Consider the following 23121-nt stretch of genomic DNA (forward strand, 5'->3'; position numbering starts at 1 on the left):
TACTTATATTTACAGTATTTTGTTTCATTGTTAGTAAAGGTTTACAAGCAAGTAACTATGTATACAAGTCTTTAGATTTCATTGAATTAATTCTAAAAAATTACTTTTATAAGAACCTTATAAGATATAAAATATGAATTGTGAAGAATTAAGCTTCTAAAGAAGGATTATGGAGTATCAAAAAGGATTATTGAATGCAGAACTCCAGCTTTTGTAATAACTTAGCATTAAAAGTATACAGAATTTGAGCATTGTAACTACTAAAGGAGTACCACGAATTACGAATTTATAATTAGTGATGCTCCTGTAATAATAATCAATAATACTCTCGCAAATCATTGTAGTTTTTAATTTAAATTATAAATTACAAAATAGAACGGTGCAGAATACGGCACTCCAGCCTTTATAGAAGCATCACAAATTACAGAATAGGAGCTATACCGAATGAGGTACACCTGTTTTTGTAAAAGTGCGTTATGAATTAGAGAATAGGAGCTGTATACAATACGGTACTCCAACTTTTATGGAAGCATCACAAATTACAGAATAGGAGTGTACAGAATGCGGAACTTCACATTTCGTAGGAGCTGTAAAAATATAACACTCCCCTTTTATAAAAGCGTTACAAATTACAGAAGCGGAATTTAATACTTCACAACACACTCACAATACCTCAAAAAAAGGGCCTAAAAACATCAAAATACAGTAATATATTTATAAACCTCATTAGAATATTTTTTATGAATTTCTGAATAAATCTGCAACTTTCTCACGACTCAATAGAACGATAGAGAGACAGAATACATAATTGCAAAAATAAATTATAATCAAAAAAAAGGTTAGGTAATTTTAATTATTTACCCTTTTATAATAATAATTAATTTTCCAGAATAATAATAATAAAAAAATTCTTTGTTGTATCTTTGCCAAAGATTATTTTATTTGTAGTTTAGTTTGAAGGAAATTTCAGTCATTATAATAAATAAATGGAACAGATGATGATAAATAAATCTCTAACTTCTCTTCAATAACTCTTGAAAGTGTAAGTGTTGTATCTCTTTAATTTGTATCTGCTTAATTTATAAAATTCGACTATATTTATATATATATATATATATATAAATAAACATATCAAATTTATATATTCAATTTTTAAATTTAAATGACATTTATTTTATATAGAATATAAAATATTTACTTATAATTTCGAAAATTTTATTTATTTCCATCGAATTTATGTAAACATTCTTAAAAAATAAATGTTTATTCAGTAATAGCTCTGAATTAATAAGATTTTGGTGGATATATCATGCATAAAATCGTGTTATAACTATGTAAAATTAGATAATTTTATTAATACAAAGCCTATTTTCTATGTTTATTGATTTTTTTTCAGTTCTTAAAGGCGTAAATGCGATAAAAATATTTTTGAGAAAGAAAGATGATGATACAGAAAATTGTTATTGTTCCAAAAACTTTCTTAGATATATGACTTGTCGGAAATTCTTTTATTTATCTTCGATACCGTTTCTTGTTTGAGGGATTTAGTGGCAAATTGAGACTTGTTTCAGGCTTCAGTTCCTGTGTCATGTATATTTAACATTATTATGCATTTCGCTGAATTGTATTGATGTGAAGATACAAAAAAAAAAGGAAAGAAAATCGATATTAAAAATATTTTTAAATGAATTTTTATAGATATATTTTATATAGATTTTTGCTAGATATTTTTATCTGTTTTTTTTTTATAAATATACCTCTGAAACTAGCCTATACTTTCCAATATCCAAAGATAAGCTCTAAATCTGTATTGTACCTCACTAATATTAGAGAATTGATTGGAAAAAATATTCAAAACATCAATAACACAAATGATTTTTAATAAAAGTTTGTAATATAAATATATCTCATAATTTTATATACATTTTACAGATATATTTCTAAAAATACTGATAATTATTAATAACTAAAGGTATATTTCATAGAGAATCTCGTAATATTAAAGAAGTACATTGAAGAGAAGGTGCAAAACCCAATATTAAAAAATATTTTAAAGTTTATTTTTCATATTTTTATGTATATTATACACATGTATTTCTAAAAATAGCCGATAGTTTCAATATATATATAAAGGTAAATTTTAATATTGCATCTTTCAAACAGGTCTATTAGAAATGTATATTAAAGAGAAGGTGTAGAAAAAAGAAGGTGTACAAAAAATTAACAGTAAAATAGTTTTTAATAAGTTTTTTTATGATTTTTATAGATATAGTTTTAAAAAAACTTTTCTTTTATATCCAAAGATGAATTTTAAACCCTTTTCTTATTTAGAAATAGTTTATCGTCTATACAAAACTTGATAAATCTCCTTAATAAAAGAGTAAACAAAGCAAAATTAAAATATTAAGCCGGTTATTCTGAATATAAATCCTTTACTATAGAGTTATATATATATATATATAATATTTACAGTATTGTATAAGCTTGACATATTAATCATAACTTATCTTTGATAAAGATCTATGTGATGTAAAATTTGTATTTTGTAATATCCGGTATAATGCCCTCATTTTAAATAAATGTGGCATTGTGTGTGCAGTTCATTATGGTCAAAAAGTCGAAATTCAGGACAACTACTTCCAGGGATTTCTTGATTGAAATTTCTGCCTGGAATACATCAATAGAGAAATACCCTAGTGAAGTAATGCATTACTCATTTTTAGTACTACGATACTTTTTAACTTTACAATCGTTATTCTTGTTCTAAACTAACAAGAGCCTTCTATTTTTTACATTCCAAACGGAACCTTTAACTCTTAATTCGCTCAATAATATCAATTTAATGATGTGGATTATTAAGGGGTGGTCCACCCGTCTTCTTATTCAAATACAAACTGCTGCTTTATTCGAATACTTTAATGCTTGTAAACTTGCAAATAGTACAAACGACACAAATAACTAACTTATATGAGTCACCTTATACAGTATACAATTCTATAAATTGGTTATTTGCTACTAAATAAATAAAACAATTTGAATTAGTTAGCATTATTGTAAATAAGATTTAAAATAACTTATTAATATTTGTAATAAATTATGATTTAATTATGATGTTAGTTGTTTAAAATGTAAGTATTTTTAATGTCTTTTCTATGGAAAATATGCTGCTATTCTTTGAATTAAGTTCATTGTATGCCTTTGTTATTCTGCTAAGAAAACGTTCTTTTATGTTTTCTATCTGACAGGGAAATTCGATATTTGTGAGAATTATTATAAGGATAAAGAACTATCTATTCCTAACATTCCCCTTACATCCACCCTATAGTGTTAGAATTAGAAAGTGATTTTTTCCTCAATTCCTCGTTACTCGTATAGAAACTTCATTTCAATCATTCTATATATATCTTCAAATATATGAAAAAATTCATTTATATTTTAAATAGAACTAATTGAAAACAATTTTTAAAAGAACTTAAGTAATTCCGTTCTCTCCTGTGAATAAGAAAAGTATTTTATAATTACTAAAATTTAGAATTTAAAGATAAAATGTCCACCTGAGAAATGCATGTTTCTTATTCTGTCTTGTAATGTTTAGATACAGGACAAAGAAGAATAATTTTTTTTTATGGGGGAAAACATAAGAGAAAGAATAGTGAGGAGAAAACGTGATACATAAAGCATAATAAAAGGAAGTATAGTAAGAAAAGTATGCTAAAGTAAGCTTCATAAAGACATGGTAAGAGAAAGCACAATAGTAAGGGGATGAGGAAGACATGATTAGAGAAGCTTGATAAAGAAGACTGGTAAGACATGGTACTTTTTCTTTGTCTTAGCATACTTCCTATGCTAAGACAAAGCATAATAAAGGAAAGCATAATAATAAAAAGCATGTTTAAGGGGAAAATGATTCATCATAAGATTATATTTCATCAGAAATATCATACTTTAATTATAAGCGCGATTAATGTTAATTATAATAAATTTATGTGCGAATTTAAAATGATTTCTTAATTAGAAAATAAAATTTAAATTACGATTTTAAGCTTTAATCCAAAGCAACTCATAAAAAAATGTAAGTTTAGGCTATTTTCAATTCTGTATCTTTTAAGAATATAAATAAAAAATATAATAATTAAAATTATCCATAAAATAAGAACTTAATTAACATTTTAAACAAACGGAATTAATTATTTTCCCAATAATTTGTGAGGATTTCAACATTAAATTAATTCAATCATATTGACATATTGTAAATATTAATAAGTTAATTAATAACATTTTTTTTTAAAAAGGAAGTGAATAAATTAATATTAAATAAATTAAGCCCTATACATATTTTAAACTTAATTAGGATAAATATTTAAATAATTATAATTAATTTTATTTGTAACTTTGAAAAAATGCACTTTAAATCTCAAGACAGCATCTCATTTAATTGAGCTTTTTTTTTAAAAATTACAATTATTTAATATAAATTTAGTATTTAAAATGTAAAAATTATTAATATTTTAATGTATATTTTCTTATTAAAATATTTATTTTTCAAGTTCTATATTGATAAGGGGTAAGTACTGTACAGTATACCAGTTTATTAGTAATTTATAGCAATAAAAATTATATAATAATAATAATAATAATAATAATCCAAAATTTATTCGTAATAAGGCAGGAGCCAGTTACAAAGGATGTTTTGACAACAATTCTTGTTATTAATACTAAAAAATACTCCAATAATACAAATCAAACCAAGCATTATACAGCACATTGGTTGCCGATTGTAAGTATTTAATACCATCAATTTAAAGACCTTCCAACTCATACTGCAACTTGTAACTTTCTTCACACACTTGGTTCTTAAACATAAAATAGCATTAATTAATGCTACCTATGTCTTTAATGAATTGTTACGTTAAAAAATTTGTGAGCATATTTATATAATCTATAAATTATGTCTATCTTGGCTGAATGGAATATTTCATACATTGCTCTTTCATCAGTGCACCTTGTTAACATATGCAAGTCAAGATTATGTGCTAGTTTCTTTGCATCTTTACAGCCACAAAACATATGAAATTTTGAAATTATTGTATGACATCTAGGGCAGATACTCTTGGAAAACTCGATGAAATTATTATTGATTAATATTAATTCCTTATTTATTCTAAGTTGTATGAAAAATCTTTTGACATTAAACGCCAGGTTAGTTAACATATAGTTATTAATAAATGGATACTCAAGAATTACGTTATACCAATTAGTTTTCTCTCTTATAAATATATCTTCTATGTCTTGTGATAAAGAGATTTCGAGCACGTTTTGTATCAACATTTGGAAATGTTGTTCACTTATTTCAGGTAAATCTAGGAATATTGTAACAGAATATCCAAAGCGCTTTAAAATTTGTGCAATTTGTGACACCCAGTTTGTGCTTTGTCCTTTAATCAAAGACTTTCGATACAATTGGTATAATAATACAGTGGAAAGATTGCGGGCATCTCTTATTTTAAATAAAAATTTCATGTATCTTCTTATTAAGGTAGCACTCAACTTAAACCTACTTAATTCCAATCTTAACGCGCTACCTGGTGTGTTGTAATCCAACAAAAAAATCTTGCGTATAAACCTGTTTTGGATCACTTCTAGTTTTTGAAAGTTCGTAAGGCTCCAAATTGGGGCCGCATAGCCAATAAAATTCATTATAATAGAGTTAAACAGCCTAAAATGAACTTGGATGTTCTTTATCTTTGCTCTGTAAAACAATCTAATCATGATAAAAATTATATAAATTAAATGAAAGATTTTCTTTAAATTTTTAGAATGAAAGGATGGTTAGTTAATTTATTTGAGTAGGTATCATAGGAAGAGTAAGATGAATAATTTGTAAAAACACGAAGGGATGAAAATGTAGGGATTTTTTTAAAAGAAATCTTCGTGTATCTAATTATGAATAGAAGAGAGATTGAGCACGGATGGAAGACACCACGTGTCATCTTTTGTTCGCTGTGTGTAGTTTTCCCCCAATTGGAGCACGAAACACGAAATATGTCACGTCACGTTTTGCAAGTGCTCTTTAAACTAGAGATTAATTATAACCGAGGAAACTACGAATCAATTGATGAACTGTACACGTTCTATCATACCTTGTTAATATAATATGCAAATAAAAAGCTAGCAAATGCTTTAGGAAATATTTTAATTGAAAAAGCAAACAAATACTGCATTACGTTCCGAGTGAATTTTCTTTCTTTTTGTTTACTTTTTTAATGAAAATTTAAAATTAAATTTACATAAATATAAAGTAAATAAAAATTGTTAATGTTAGTTTAATCAGAAAGTTAATTTGGAATTGGTATGGACGAAAATTAAGTAGGTACGAATGAAAATTAGATAGGTATACGTGGAAACTGAATACGTATGCATGGAAAGTAAACAGGAAATGCATACAATCAAGTAGGTAAGGTTGTAAATTAAATAGGTATAGTCTTATTTATTAATTGAATGGAAGAGGATGGAAATTAAGTAGGTATGAATAAGAAATAAGTGGGTATGGGTGTAAGTTAATTAGGTACTGTAAATACCTTGAAAATTCATAACTTAATTTATGATTATGTTTGATTTTTTTTTAGATTTTTCTAATTATAGCTTAGTAATAAATGTATATTGTTAAATATTTCTAAAAAATCACATTAACGAGCCGAATACTCGTTAGAGAATATAGGAACCACCCAACAGTTGACCTTGATGTTGTATAATATAACAGCTTCTTATCACTGTTACGATCTTAGCTTATCACAATTTATTCTGTAAGGAAACGGGATAAATTATGACCTTTTAACTTAACAAATTAACTACTTAAGAGATTTTATATGCGTTAAAATATTCTAGGAGTTAATAGTCGCACGCGATAATAATAATAATAATATAAATAAAACACGTGCGAACTCGATCTCTATACTTAAAAAAGTGTTTATGTAATGTCCTTGTCCTTCCAAACATATTCTGCTCTTACTTAATGTAGGTGGTAACCTTGTATCAACTAAATCTACCCATGGATCATGTTTTCATCCATAAGCGATCACTCTGATGGGTAAACAGAATTGGGTCTATCAATCTATTGGCAAATAAAACTATGCTTATCACGAAACAGAAGTAAATATGTGGTCCTTTGGATTTTATGATGGATCCCTGAAGGTTCCTGTTGTTGCAATAAGAAAAAGAAGGAATATATTGTGTTGCAATTATAAAAATTAGGTCAGAGGAAGATAAAGAAGAGTTAAAAACAAGTAAAAGGTATCACTTCACTGAAGATTTTTTTGAAAAAACAGTAATAAAAAAAGCTTTGATTGTCCAAATGATCATCCAACAAGATGAAAGAACTGTATTGTTGATGGATATAACACTTTTGTGGTGGGTCGATTCGTTTCTTTGTTGATAATAAAAAATAGGGCAAATATAACAGTAAATTATTAAGTTTATTAAGAAATTCAGTGGTTAAAAAGTATAATACCACACGATGTGCTTCTTTAAGTTTAAATTCGAGAATCCACGATCGCAAACAGTCAAAACTTATTATATACACATTATATAGAATAACAATAGGGGGATAAAGGTAGATATTAATTAGCCTTAATCCTTAAATTATAGCATTAAACAATGTCGCGAATGATAATTTACGGATTAGTTTCGATCGATGATTAAATTAAATTAATGTGTTTGTACTTTATTTATAACAGACTTTTTTTCATTTTTCAACTCGTAAACACACACACACGTCTGTTTAAATGTTATTAAAGACTTAAAAAATGATCCATCACGTGTAATACAGTTATTAAAAACAGGATGATCTTTCCCATCGAACGTACTTCGATAGAAGTGATAATACGATTCGCACTTATAAATTTGGAAAAAAATATCCCAAGGGACCACCCAACACGGTACCATAACTCTAAGTAACTCTAACCAGAAATCACCAAGAAGTGCGTCAGAATGACGTCACAATCACCCCGGCAACCACAGCAGGGTTCTGGCTTCGTTCGCCAGGTGGTGCCACGCGTCTTAGTTTGGGAGTAGAGGGTCTGCGCGCGGGAAGAAAGGATTTATTAGTGGGTTTCGGCCACTCCGAGCCACTACTTGTGTTTGGTATCGTCCGAAGTGGCGCGCTTTTGGGATTTCATGAGCAACCAAACACAGGTGAGTATCTTCTATCCCTCTCGCTCTACACCTTCCATTTTTTTTAAAAAACTCGATCCACAAGGTTTAAGTGAGGTACGAAAACTTCTATACCCTGATAAATCCAGTTATTTTCTGATTATTAAAACATTATTCGATACAGGTAGAGGTGGATTTAGTTTCGTGATATTTGCGAACGACAAGCGGTCGACAGATGCCGTCGTTCACACAATTTCGTGACGTCTTCTCTTTAGTTTTTTTTTATATCTACATCCCCCTCGTATACTCTATGTTATTCGAGTTTGCAAACCACTTTATATAAGAAATATATAAATATATATATATATATATATATATATATTTCTCGCTTATTCTTCATAAATTTCCAAATTTCTTGTATTGTTTTCGACTACCCCGGTCTAGTAAACATTATGTAAGGGTCGACTTTTCTGTAACTGTACTAGGAAATAGGTCGAAGGTCGAAGCTTAGTAAATGACAACCCAATGAAAGAACAAGGAAGGGGATGAGAATGGGTGAAGATTAATCGAAATACACGTTACTGTACGAAATGAGAAGAAAATAGGAAAGTAGTTTTACGTTTTCTTCATCATCACTTAAGTCTAATTTCCACATCCGGGATATTAAACGGTAGGAACCTGCAGTGCAATGCTAAGTAATCGCCACACAAGACAGATGTTGTGGCACACGAGAGACTCAAATTCTTCTAAGCAGCCGTCCCCAGATGTACAGTAGCTGAATTTATTGGATCAATAGACTAGTTCTTTTTTTTATTTTTTATTTTCTTTTTTTACTTCCATCTTGGCTTGAAACGGACAAGATTCGTGAAATATTTATAACACTGCGTCTTCCATTTATAATTTTTTTCTCCCCTGCAACTGCTCCTTTCTTACAAAGTTAAGCTTAGGATTTTTCTTTATCCTTTATCTCGATTTTCGTAATCTTTTTGTCCTGTTAAAACAACTTTTTATGGAGAATACTTATCTAAGAAAACTTTAAAAACTTCTTAAGGTGGATGTTTTACCGACATTTATTATTAAAAAATAAAAAATATAAACAGTTAATAATAGATTATGCGGTTCTAACACTTACCAAATGTAGGGTTTTTACTTTAAAAACCATAAAAAAGAAACTACCAAAAGGGTGTATTTTGTTTGAAAAAATAGAAAAATTAATAGGATAAAATATTTTATATTATATCATTATATTATTTTATAAAAATGTTTATACTGTTTTCCTATTCTAAAAGGAAAATTTCTTGTTTAGAGCTATGCAAAGCGCATTAAATTAATTTTTGGATAAATAAAATTATTTTTATATAGCTTAATAATAATAATAAAATATTTATGAAAATATAACGATATTCACATTAATTTGAATCAGTTTTATATAAAAATCAAGGAAAGTTGACGACTTCTTATCTACGTTTAAGCAAAGGCATCTGGTTTTGTATCAAGGATGACAATCTGAAACCAGATAAAAATACTTGTAAAGTAAAGAAAATTATTTCAGGATGTTAAAATATATAAAATAATGCGAAGTTTTAACATATTTTTATAATTATTCGTTATTAATACGAAAGATTATAAATACAGTAGTGCAAGTTTTCCATATTTTGTGATATATTTCTGTTAAATTCTAATGATTTCCAAATAAATTATATTTTGAATTAATTAACTTTAAAGTTTACATCCGATTGTATTACTTTATTTAAAGGTTTGAGGATTATACAATTTCATTATAATTAAATTAAGATAATTATTTAAATAAAGTTATCTTTTGTCTTTTCGCACGCTTCTTTGCTTATAAAATACATTCGTAAACACAACTTTTCTATTATTAATCACTAGATTTTTGTATTTTTAAAAAATTTAACTGGAAAAATATCAAATTTTACAATTTAATTCGGTTTTTAAGATGTTATATAATATTATTCATTATTTTATTTTAATTACTAGAGTTCAGCAGAAGTAGAAATTAAAAAAAAATAATAATAATGAAGAACTGTCACGTACTTCTTCGACATTAATTATATGCTTACATAATTATCAAAAACTTATTCCTGTAATTCTAAAAAAACAAAAAAATTCTATAATATTAACTTATAAAAAATTAACAACTTGTTCCATTCATTCATAAACGTAGGCGGAGTGTGTTTTTTTGGAGGGTGATTTACAGACTTCCTGAAAGTTTCTGTATTATTATACTTTAATTAAGAATATTAATAACTGTTATTGATGTTATATAATGTTTAATATACCCATTTATTTAAATAATATAAAGAAATCTTATTGCACACATCGAATGTTGATCGTTGCGTAGTTCTTAGTTAGGATTATTTGAGGATTGATTTCCACGTCCATTAGTTCTGTTGGAGGATTAATGATAGTCCAAAACTAATTAACTGTTTCCCTAATTTATATTTAAATTTACTCTCTGCACGTGAATTAAGTATCGAGAGAATCAAATATGTCACTTCCTTTCGAATCTTACATCCTATACATATTATCATTGATACATTTTAAGCTGGTGAATAGCCCAGTAGATCACGACTTACCAGTTGAAGAACACTTTATACAGTATCATTCTATAGTTAGACAGCGATTCACGATGGTGTTCTTACACTAAAAAGAGTGCTGTCTGACTGAATGACTGACTGGCATGAATTTTATATACATTGCATTATTAAAAAGTCCATTTATTTTAAGTGCACCCTGAGTAGTTCTGTTTAGAGTGGGTATATATAGTAACTACATACTTTTTGTCGTGTAAATTTTATATATTTTACAAGAATTTTCGATGCTAATTCGTGGAATTCCAAGCATTTAAATTGAGGATCGAGTAAGAAGTATGTAAATAACCCTTTTGATATTATGCAATATATTTTAAAATGCATCTTATTAAAGTATGCCAGTGATTTTTCTATAAGAGAACGATGAAATTTGATAAATAGGAATTTTGATATGGGTCTTACAAGTGTTATTAATGCTTAATGATGCAAAGTGGAATCTGAGAATATATAATTGATTTACATGTGCACGTGTATAAATCTTCAAATTCCACTTCCACGAACATTAAGATAGCAACATTAGCAGAGTGTTTGGTTCATTAAGCGTTAACAACTTTACTTCTAAAAATTTCATGAATACTCTCCCATGTGACGTAACGGAGATGCACTTCTTTCGTGTCGAATTTCTTTGGGTTAATAAATTAATCTTTCTTTAAAATTATGATTGAGATCTTTAAAAAATTTTCTTGATAATTTACATAATATTTTAACATTTAAGCTTATTTTCTGAAACATTTTTAACTTTGTTTATATATTTACTAATTAAATATCGAACTAATTTACTTCCTATCTGATTAATTTATGATTTAATAATCGAATTTTGTCTGTATATAGGGTCATTTTGCTACTGTAATTGGAAGGATTTACTCCTTAGAAATCTTACTCCCTGTAGGTTACTAATGAGTTTACCAGATTTTTGCATTATTCTTTTATCAATGGGCTAAGACAAACTATAGGGAAAAGGTACTCATTCTTGAGGGAATAAGGAAAATTATAGGGCAAAGACTCCTTGCTCCTATGGTCCTGATTACAAGAGAAAGAAGTCTTTCAAGTACTCTTAGGATTAGGATCTCCAAAGTAAGGAATCTTTACCCATTAGATTTCTTTTATAATTATAATTTACCTTACTAATTAAGATTAAGAAATTCAACTTTGATTTATGATTAGGGGAATGTCTATTAGAATATTCTATTCGATATAGGCCTACTCTATATCTCAGATTAAATTTCACTTATTAGAAAATTTTACATACGTTACACATGGCATTAAATAACACGACTTGACCTTATACATACCATATAAATTTACTTCTGTTTTATATCTATACTAATAATTAATCATACGACTTAACGAGGTTAGCTTAGTTTTAAACTCATTTATTCCGTATTCATTTAAAGTTTAAATAGAAATCGAAACAAAAATCTATAAAAGATCCTTATGTGAAGAGGATAGAAAAGTAAGCAAATTAATCATGCGGCCATATGAGAAAGAGTATCTATATTCTTATCAAATGGGAGGAAAAAAATACGGAAGTATCGTTTTGCATGCATTAGATAGGGGAGAAAAGAACAAGAGAACTACAGATTGCCCATTGCAAAGGCTAAAAGTCACTTACAATCACGTGACACTCAATTCCGAAAATAAACTCAACCCCGCTCGGGATTTCCACTTGACATTGTTTATTAAGTAACAATGCATCTATAACGTCATCAAAATCTAGGCCAATCATAATGTTTTTTTTTTTTTTTTTAAATATTTAAATTTATATAAAAAATACTAAGCAAAGCGAGAACTGCGTTTTATCTTCGTTTAAATACTTTTATTTTTGGAAAAATACGGATAAATTACAGCTTGAAAGATTTATAGAAAGAGAATTATTCACTATTTATTAATATAAAAGGTTTTAATTTAAAAAAGAATTAAGAGAATAACATTAATTTTCGTGTTTCTCTACTCCACCCATTTCAAGAACTCAATGTGTAGAATGGATAAAGTCTAATATTTCTTGTTTTATTTTATTTTGGCAAATGTATAACTTAAAATATGTGAAAATTTCTTTAAAAATATATACAGTTTCCTTTTTAAAACTGTATTTATACATTACAAAATAAATAAACTTCTACTTTAAAATTAATATACAATTTCCTCCTTAAATGTTAAGAAAATACTCCAATTTCATTATTTAAAATGTAAAGATTTATAAATTATTTTTAAAAAATAATAAAAGAATATATTTAAACATATTTTCGATTTTATAAATTAAGATTTATTTTCAAATTCTTGTGTAAAATATTAAAATTTTAAAGATTTTAAACGTAATTTTCACACATTTGATTCATTAGGAATTACCATTGAATAATTCATTAGAAATTTAATATTCTTTTGCAAATGATTTTTTTTTTTCTTTGAACAATTCACGAGTTATGTTCGTTTATGTTAGAGAAACGAATTTATTTTCCGCCATTTTGAATGACATTTCTTTAATCATCTTTAAGTCAAACTGCGGGTTCACATCCCTGTGGTGATTTTAATTTAGCAACCGTCTCTTATGGAATGTTCCTAATTAGCAAAAGGAATTCGAGAAAATGTTAGCACGTGCATAATTATCTTCCTCTTATTCTTATGTATGAAACTATCACCGTTTGTCATCATTCGAATTTTACAAAAATATTTTCTACTTTACATAAAATTATCATTTTTTGATTAATAAATGTCTAAAATATATACATATTTTTTCCTGAATATAAATTTATTTATTTTATATATTTATATAAAAATTGACTTAACGATTTAAGGTAAAATTAAATGAATTTGTATTGAATATTTTTAAGGCTTTCTTCAAAGAAGCATTTTTACGTAAAAATATTTTAAAAAATAATAATAGTTTTAATTAAAATGCAGAAAATATTTTAAAAAATTTATAATAAATAATTTAATTTCAATTTTTTTTCTACATTTTAAGCATTTTTTAAGGGTTTTGTCGTCATTAATTTTGTATTTTTCTACGTAGTTTATCTATAATTAGCTCTTAATGATGTCTTAGGAAAAAACAACTATAAAATTTATTTATTTTAACTTTAAATAATATTTTTAAGCAAAATTATTTATAAAAATTCTTACAGAAATTTTAATTTAAACCAGTTCAATAACATTATCCGTTAGATGAATGGCAGATTAAAGAGAATTTGATATGCAGTATTTTTTATATTTGTATGACGTGATAAAATGAAATTTCCAGGAAAAACATCTAAAAAATTTAAAAAGTACATTAATGAAACATTATATTAAAATTTGTATTTTTATATTTTGCAATTTTACTTTAAAAACCTTTAAAAAGGCATTTAAACTGGAAATGTTTAAATTTATAGACCTAACTAAAATATGGTAGAATTTAAGCTTTAATGGCGTGTAAATAATAAATTTAAAAAGGAAGATAATAAAATAGATGACATTATTCATCATCGTCATCATCATCTAAAGCTGTTTTATAATGTTTTAACTGTTCAGGTGAAGAAATTATAAAAGAAAATATTGTTTAAACCTTTCTACATTCTTCACTTCTGATTTAAAAAATTAATTTTGTGTTAAGTTTTAAGTTTAAATTACATGAAGTTTCATTTTAAAAATGATTGAAAATTTAAAAAAATAAACTAATTTATCATTTTAAAAATATTTTCTACTTAAAAATATAATATAACGCGCAAACTTATTCTTTCTACTTTGTTTCCTGTATAAAAATATTGATTTAAAGTTGAGATTCTGAAGTTAATTCCTCGATTAAACTGTAAGATATTAAATTAATGCGTTATGTATTGAATAATTAATTATATCGTGAATAAAAATAATTATTAAAACCATAATTTAAATACTAAACATTGTACTAAACATGAAATTCTTTGTGAGTATGATATAAAGGTTGTGTATATTAAACTCATAAAGGCAGGATGTAGACTTGTAATCCTAAATTTTACATATAAGAGACCTTTCAAACTTAGCAAAATAGTAATAAATCTTAAAATGCAAAGCCGTTAAATGAGACCTCATACCATGAGGCCCTTAGTGTGTTCATAGCATGAGGCCCTAAGCTGTAATTTGTTTAGGTTGTGTATAAATCTGATTCTAATGCTATAAGTTTAATTATGATGATCACTAATGTTAGTCTAAGAAACTTTTGAGTTTTTAATTTTAAAAAAAATCGAAAATTTTCTAAATTTAAAGTTTATTTAATAATAATGTTTTCCTAGTTACGTAAATTCTTATTTTTATTATGATAAATGAATACATATTTGAATAATTTTACGATATGTTTACTATATTTAAATTAGTTTTAGGATTAAACTTAGTGCCAATTTGTAACCTTTTTTATACACAATAATAAAAGTATCACGTACGAATTTAATGGGTCAAAAAATTAAATTTGTTTTTTCTTTTATTGAATTATCATATTTAAAATTTTATTATAATTAGTAATTTCTCGTTTAAAAGACGAAGAAATTATCATTTTAAATGTGGAAAAAAAAATAGTTTTTAAAGTAGAATATCAAAAATAAAAGAAAGGAAACACAAATTTTGACGTCAATCATCGCATTAAACAGAAGCAATTCTGTTTGACGTGTTGAAATCTTAAGCAATTCTTTGTTTGATAATCTAATAAATGGCGCAAGCTGCTTATTAATCAAACCTTGTGTTAAAAAACACGAAAAAAGCCGTAATGGAAACAGGATATTCACTTCTAATAAGACAAAAGTTTCATTGTCATCTTTCTATATTTATATTTTCACAAAAGCAATAATTGAATCAGTTATTTATACTTCTATTGAAAGAAAGTAATACTTAACTTGTTTTCCTACAATAAGTAATTCTCATTTCCTTATTTACATGTATAATTTCGAGATTAAATATTATAAAAAGTCGTTTTTAAGTTATTTAATAATTATTTTAAATAATTTTTAACTTCTCTATGTCTTTAACTTTCATCACTGAGCATTTATCTAAGGATACAGTAGATAACATTTTTTTTTTCATCTGATAAATTAGTTTCTTACTCAAATATTTGCCATAACTATTCATCTTGAAAAGATCATTTTTATATTAATTAAAAATAAATTATAATTTTAAAATTATTTATTAATTATTTTAAACAATTTTTAACTTACTTCTTTGCATTTTCATCCTTTCCATCATTAAGCATCTCTCTAAGGATGCTGCAGATAATACATCTTTCTATTAATCTGATAAATTAGTTTCTTATCCAGAAATTTTCCATAATTTAAAGTTTATCTGAAAACAATCATTTTATATTAATTAATAGTTTTTTCAATTATTTATTAATTATTTTAGTCAACTTTTTACTTACTTCTCTACATTTTTACCTTTATTCTTTCTTCCTTCCATCACTAAGCATTTCTCTAAGGATGCGGTAGATAACAACATCTTGCTTTTCACCTGATAAATTAGTTTCTTACTCAGAAATTTGCCATAACTCAAACTTTATCTGGAAAAGATCTTTTATCAACATTTATTGACAAGAAACAGCGTTAATGAAACATGAAAATCTTATGAAAGTTATAAACATAAATATTGATTTATGTTGTGAATGATAGAATTTTTATGTTAATAATAACATTGTTTTTTTTTTTTAAATAATTATTTATTTAGTCGACAATCTTGGAAACTTTAAATTAAATTTATTTATTTTAATCGAATTTTATAAGTTTTTCATAAAAATTTTAATAATTTAATAACTTACTCAGAAACAGTTTATAATTGATGATACATTATTTAATTTAAAATTAAAATATAAAGAATTTAAATTATTGTTTTTTTATAGTTTATAAGTTTAGTTTAATTTTTTGGTTAAGAAATTCTTCAACTACTTTGGATACTTTAAAAGCTACAAACACTCGTTTCGTTAATTGGTCGAAATCAAATTACGTAAAGATTGACGTGTCTATTAACTGCTGTGATTGGTGAGATGTTTTTAAATTCATAACAGCGGTTATTACTCTTGCTATTGCTTATTTTCAGCTTTAAATAATCAAAAATAAAAGTTTTTAAATTTTAAAACAAATTATAGAATTCAAAGTCGAAAACTTTCGTTGAGAAAAGTTGAGACGAACAGTTATAAACGTAATGATTGATGTTATAATTTAAAAAGATTTAGCCAATCAAAGTAGCCACTAAACACGTCAATTATTACGTACAGTACTTTCTATTTTAACCAATTAACGAAACGAATGTTTATAGCTTTCAAAGTATCCTAACTTAAAGTAGAATTACACAACTAAAAATATTACTTTTATAAATTATTTTGTATTTTTATCAAATTAAATATCTAAAAAATCAGAGAAATTTGTTCAAAACAAGTTTTATTGTTTTATGACTCATCCTATATAAATTTCATAGAATATAATCCATAAATTAGGGATTACAAATATTAAGAAACAAGAGACATGTGACATAAATAAATAAGATATTCTTGTTTATTCTCGTATATAAGAAGGAATAATGTAAATAAAATTATTTTTAGATTAATTCACAATATTTCTTTTATATAAATCCTTTAATAAGTGAATATAATTGAGAATATCCTATTATTTATTTATTTAATTAAATAAGTGTTTAAATTTTGTTCGAAATGGTCTTACTATTCATTTACTGACTAGAGAATTAAAGATGTCATAAAATTCAAAAGTTATTCGAAATTTTATTTATTAAAATTATTTAAGAATAATAAAATAATATAGTTAATCGATTTATTCTTTCATCAAGAAACGTTAATGTTACTTAATGAAGAAAGAGACGTGAGTTTTTCCATTATTTACGAGGGTCAACCTTTCGTGCAAAGAAAGGAAAAAAAAAAATTAATTAATTAAACTAATTTTGGTATAAAATAAAGATTTCACAATTTCAAAAGTCATCTACGTAAATTCCAATTGATGAATTTTGTACTTTTATCAAATAATAGTGAAGTAATTTCATGCAATTCATATATAAGTAGTATTCACGATGCGAATCTTGATATAAAAGTTACATTTTTTCAAGACAACAAAATTCTTGCCTTTTTGGAAACAGAATCTCTATATTAAGATATAAATTATTACCAAAAGACACTGTTTCGAATCTATTTAGAATACATTTTTTGTCTCTATGTTTAGCAAGACAGCAAGATCTAAAATATATATACATCTAAACCGACGTCTATCTATATTATTATGTACACTATACCAAAAGCCATTTATTCAAATTCTAATATATTTTCTTCTGATAAGTGAGTTTTGTTTGCGTTCTAAGCATGAAAGCTAGATGTAAAATACATTAAGCTTTCTTTAGTTCGAACCTATATCTTTTAGTAATAGAACTTTTACATTGAAATATATATTAATAAAACACGGTGGTTCAGATCTATCAATAGATTAACATATTTAGGCCGAAGTGCTGTCTTTCGAAGCAAGACAGCAAGATATAAAACATGTTAGATTCTAGTTAGGTCTGAACCAACGTCTTTAGATAACAGCATTTAATCTAGTAACTAGTTTCTATTACTAAAAAACATGGATTCGGTTCCCATTTGATGAAAAATTACACATTTAACTGGTTTCTCTTTGTAGAATATGATTTATAGACTAACATTTACCATCTTTTCTAATTAAAAAATTTGTTGATTAAGCAAGCTGTAGAAAAAATTTGGTTCATATATCCAAAAACATAGTAAATAACATTAAACAAATATTTCAGCTATATGTTTAAATAATCAAATTAAACAATATTTTGAGCAACATTTTAGCAATAAAATCGATAATGAACCTTAAAAAAGGTAACTTTAATCCCAAATTCTGCCATTTAAAATCAATAGATTGACTTATAATTATAATTAATTCCTTTTCTGTTATTATAAACAAGATCAAGCGATTCGAATAACGTTGGTTTGGATAATTTCGTCAACTCTACAGTTCATTAAATCAATTAAAATGCAATTTACTAAGCTTATAATGTACTAAAATATAATTAAAATTAATCGAACATTCAAAGAATAAATTTGAACGTGTGTGTGTTTGTATGTAGATATATATTTCAAATTACGTGACAACTTTCGGACGTCACGCTGTTAATTTACAGCATCTATAGGCGTTATTAGTTTATATTATTAGCGGATAAATGATTAATAAATTAACTCATTAAATCATATTTTAATTTAAAATATCTTTCATAATTAAAGGTATTTATTTTAGTAAAATAATTAAAGAATATATCCTTCTGCATCATTTTCTTTTGTGATTTTGCTTCTTGGAGAAGAAGATTATGAGATACTTCATAATGTCTTGAATATCTTTATGTAAAGGTTAACAATTTCTTAAATTTTTATATATTTTATTACTTTTTACAATAAGTTTTCTTATGCTGTAAGTAGAAGACTTGAAAATATGCTAAATGTACTATTTTATGGGAGAAATTCGACTACTCTCCTCTCTAGATCCGTTCCTCTCTAGAATAGTTAGAGCGCTTGATCCAGAACATTTACATCATTTAATCTAGAACTGCTAAAGTAATTGATCTAGACTGGTTAGAACGTTTGATTTTAAATAGTTAAACCGTTAAATCTAGGACAATTGAACTACACGAACAAGAATAATTACACGATTTGATCTAATTAGGTAGACTTTTCGACTAAGAATAATTCTCTTACATTGAGAACAATTAGACATTTTAATCAAGAATATTTATCTTTTCGATTCAAAGTAGTTAAAACCGCAACCATTAAAGATATTATCGTCATATTTATTTTTCATTCGGACATAAAATTTGATATCTGATACAAATAACTCCCGATCGCTAACCAATGTTTTTTTTTTTTTCTTTCTTTCTTTTTCCTTAAGGAAGAGATCAAATTATTATAAAATCAATAATGAGAAAATATTTGCACAAAAATCATTCTCCTAAAAAAAATTAATGTTTATCTTATATTTTATGAAGTTTACCTGAAGCTTTTTTTTTTATTATGTGATCATTAATTAAACGACTCGTACGTTTCTAACAAGATAACGTTACATATTTTGTGAATCTTTAGACTTTATAATTGGTAAACAAGGAAAAATGCCAAGAAATAGACTTCTCTACAATTTATCAAAGAAGATATTTTCTTATACATTGTTAAATATTAAATATGGCATCCCTAACACAATATTTACATTCATAAAATGAGAGCAACTTTACATTTACATATGGTAATGAATATTTTTCTTTATTGTCTGATGATCTCTCCTGGAAACTTTCACTAGATTTCTTTAAAATTAACGAAAAGGTATAATTTACCTACAGTTAAATATAAAATAAAGTGTTTTTTTTCCTTAATTAAATCTTACTTAATTACAGTTATATGCTTACTTAATTTATAAATTAATAAAAGTTTCAAGTTTTCTTTACTGTTCTTAACGCTTTATAAATTAATTTATTCCTAAAAATATTAAATTGTAATAAACGAAAAACATATATCTACATTCTACGTAAAGTTTTGTATTGATTTATCATCATAAACTAATGATTTATCATCATAGACTGGCGATTTATCATCGTGCTTCATTAGAGAGTCAATTGTGTAATCGTGTACTTAGTGGATTTATATAAATAAAACGTATGCAGGAACCATTTATACCTCTAAAAAATAGAATAAAATGCTTAATTATTCTAGGAACCGCATATATTCACCTATCCAAAAATATTTTTTTGAACTATTAATAAGGAAATTTATCTAAGATGAAGTATTTTTGCAGCCTCGTAACTTAATCGGGTGTAGGAATATATTATGCATTATGTTAATCACACGTTGCAGTTTATGTATCGGGGTGAAAGAATGAGTTTGAACTCTTATTAAATAGCAGCAAGAGGTTTAAAAATCGTCATTTCAAGTGGTTTTAGAATTTGAATCTCGGCACTCCCGTCGTTACAACGAAACTAATGAAGTTCGGCCACCTAAGGAAATGAAATCTGCATATTCAATTTTCATTTAAAACGCGAATATAAATTAATCTACTAGCTTTGAATTCGGTTGATCGTTATTTTATGGTCAGTTTACTTTAAATTTAATAGGAAATTTTATGTTAATGTTCAATTGCTTAATGGATATTCACAAGCACTTTTCGAATTTTTAAAGAAATTTAATTTTATAAACTTTGTATTATATAAATATATATATATAAACATGAATTTTTAAATCTAAAATATTATTAAATAATTTGTAATTACTAGATTATTGAGTTATTTATTTAATTAATGACTTAAATATGTCGTCTTGCTGAAGATCTCAGCATGAAAACATCTGTTTCTAATCAGAACTCGTTTATTTATGTATATATATTCAGGGCCTCTCGTAGGTCAAGAGAAGCCCGAGCCACCTTTTGAGGCCCTCATTTATATTTAAAATTCAAAAAAGAGTTATAAATTATATTTTTCCCTACACAAGAAATGAAAAGGAAGGAATAATTTGTAATTAATATCTATGAGACGTCAAAAGTATTTGATGTAGGATCTTGTGATAATCACAAGAATGAAAAATATAATGTCCTATCACAAGGGTAAACATACAAACCCTGTTACGGGAGGCAAAAATATACAGATTCTATTACAGGGAGGCTCACTGCCCTCTTGTGATAGAACCTATATATTTTACCATTCATTCCACAGACACCAACATACAAAAGAACTTACTCTAAGAATTTTCTATTTTATTTTCTGAAAAGAAAAACCAAAGAAATTTATATCGATCAAACAAACGTTTTCAAATTTGTCACTCAAGTCTTTTTGATATCTTGGAAGTTTATATTGTTTAATTTGTAAATGTACATGACCATATCATTCATATGATTGCAAATAATACCAACAACAACAACAGTTTTATTTTAACGACCGTTTCGCCATCCATTTGTCGTCCATTAAGCGATCGAAAATAGAATCAAAGAGAAGTTTATTTGCAATCAAAATCTACCTAAAAGTAATCTTGAGGGATACAAAATGCTATCGACCTCCTCAAACTATATAATGTTGCTTACCCTGAACTTTAATAATATTAAGTTGGATGTTTGCGGCATCTTTCAGGTTACCATATCTGCATTCTAAAAACTTCTTTGCTTCTATTTATTGATTATATGCTATATATATATATTATATATATATATATATATACATATCTTATATACATACGAGTATAACCATCGTAAGAAATTTGCATGCGCTTAAAGTACCCATATTTTTCCAAAAAATCTTTACTTCCACCAGTGCCTATTGACTTTCGAAAATTTATTGAAAGTCTTTGAAATTTCAATGAATATCCTTTTTTTCTTTATGTAATTTTTTAAAGAAAATCTTATAAAGAATTTGACGTTGTAGTTACATAAGTTGATACTATTTTAGTTACTTTATGAAGTAATTTTAACATTTTTAAGTTGAATTTTAGGATTATTGTATTAAAGATTAGTCTAAATAATCAGCGTTGTATTTTTGGATTATTTTTTGAAATTCATTTTAAAAATTGTTATAAAATTTGGCATGTTTTAATTGTTTTAAGGAGTATTTTTAGTTAATAAAATAGTACTAAAATTTCGAATTATGTTCTTAGAATATTCAATTAATTTTTTAAAGGAATAATTTCAAAAAAATTGAATTATTCTTGGGATTATTTTTAAAAAGTTAATTTTAAAATTGGCACTGAAACTTGAGAGAATATTTTATTAACTTTTTAATAATTCATCAAATTAAAGGATTAAAGATTTTATTAATAAATTAAAAATTAATAAGGATTAAGTATTTTATTAATAATTTCAAAAAAGTTAAGACACATTTTAAAGTTTATTTAGAAAGGTAATTCAAAAAATTGGCATCATATTTTAAGGCCATTTTAGAGTCCAAAAATTATTCACAATACCGGGCTGCAATTTTAAATCATATTTTTTTAATTTATTTAATTTAAAATATATGCTCTCCACCTCAAATTAGTAGTGGCTTGCCCCTGTATATCATACTTTTCCTTTACATTAAAGTCATACCGGTCATCTATCTATTCAGGGGAAATTTTTGAATTGAAATAACACGACTTGCTGTTTGCATCGGAAGTTTTTATATAGTTAATCGGGGCCTCCTGCCCCTGAAGTTTCCAGCTATGGTCTCATCTTTTATCTGTTTAACTCCCTTCTCGAGATTAAGGAAAGGCAGATGGACGGACAAATTTATAGGTTATTGTAGACCAATACACTTTTATCAAATTAACAAATATTTATTCATTCATGAGAAAAATAAATTTCAATAAAAATAATTTTAATTATTTATCCAATCTTTTCTTAACATAATATGACATTTAGATTTGTGATTTACA

General features: G+C 25.8%; 2 protein-coding genes across 3 annotated transcripts in view; both read left to right on the forward strand.

The window, feature by feature from the left end:
- The window catches only part of LOC136969360 (centromere protein F-like), a 352144-nt gene that overhangs the window by 104305 nt on the left and 224718 nt on the right, over positions 1 to 23121 (forward strand). The window lies entirely within an intron of this gene.
- LOC136969359 (cadherin-like and PC-esterase domain-containing protein 1) overlaps positions 7835 to 23121 on the forward strand; it is a 70204-nt gene continuing 54917 nt past the window's right edge. For both annotated transcript variants that reach the window (XM_067263487.1, XM_067263488.1), the window contains exon 1: positions 7835 to 8190. The gene's annotated coding sequence lies outside the window, so the exon portion shown is untranslated. The remainder of the gene's footprint in view (positions 8191 to 23121) is intronic.

This window comes from Centruroides vittatus, unplaced genomic scaffold (genome assembly GCF_030686945.1).
Source record: "Centruroides vittatus isolate TY-2023 unplaced genomic scaffold, ASM3068694v2 contig_1777, whole genome shotgun sequence".
Lineage (NCBI taxonomy): Eukaryota > Metazoa > Arthropoda > Arachnida > Scorpiones > Buthidae > Centruroides > Centruroides vittatus.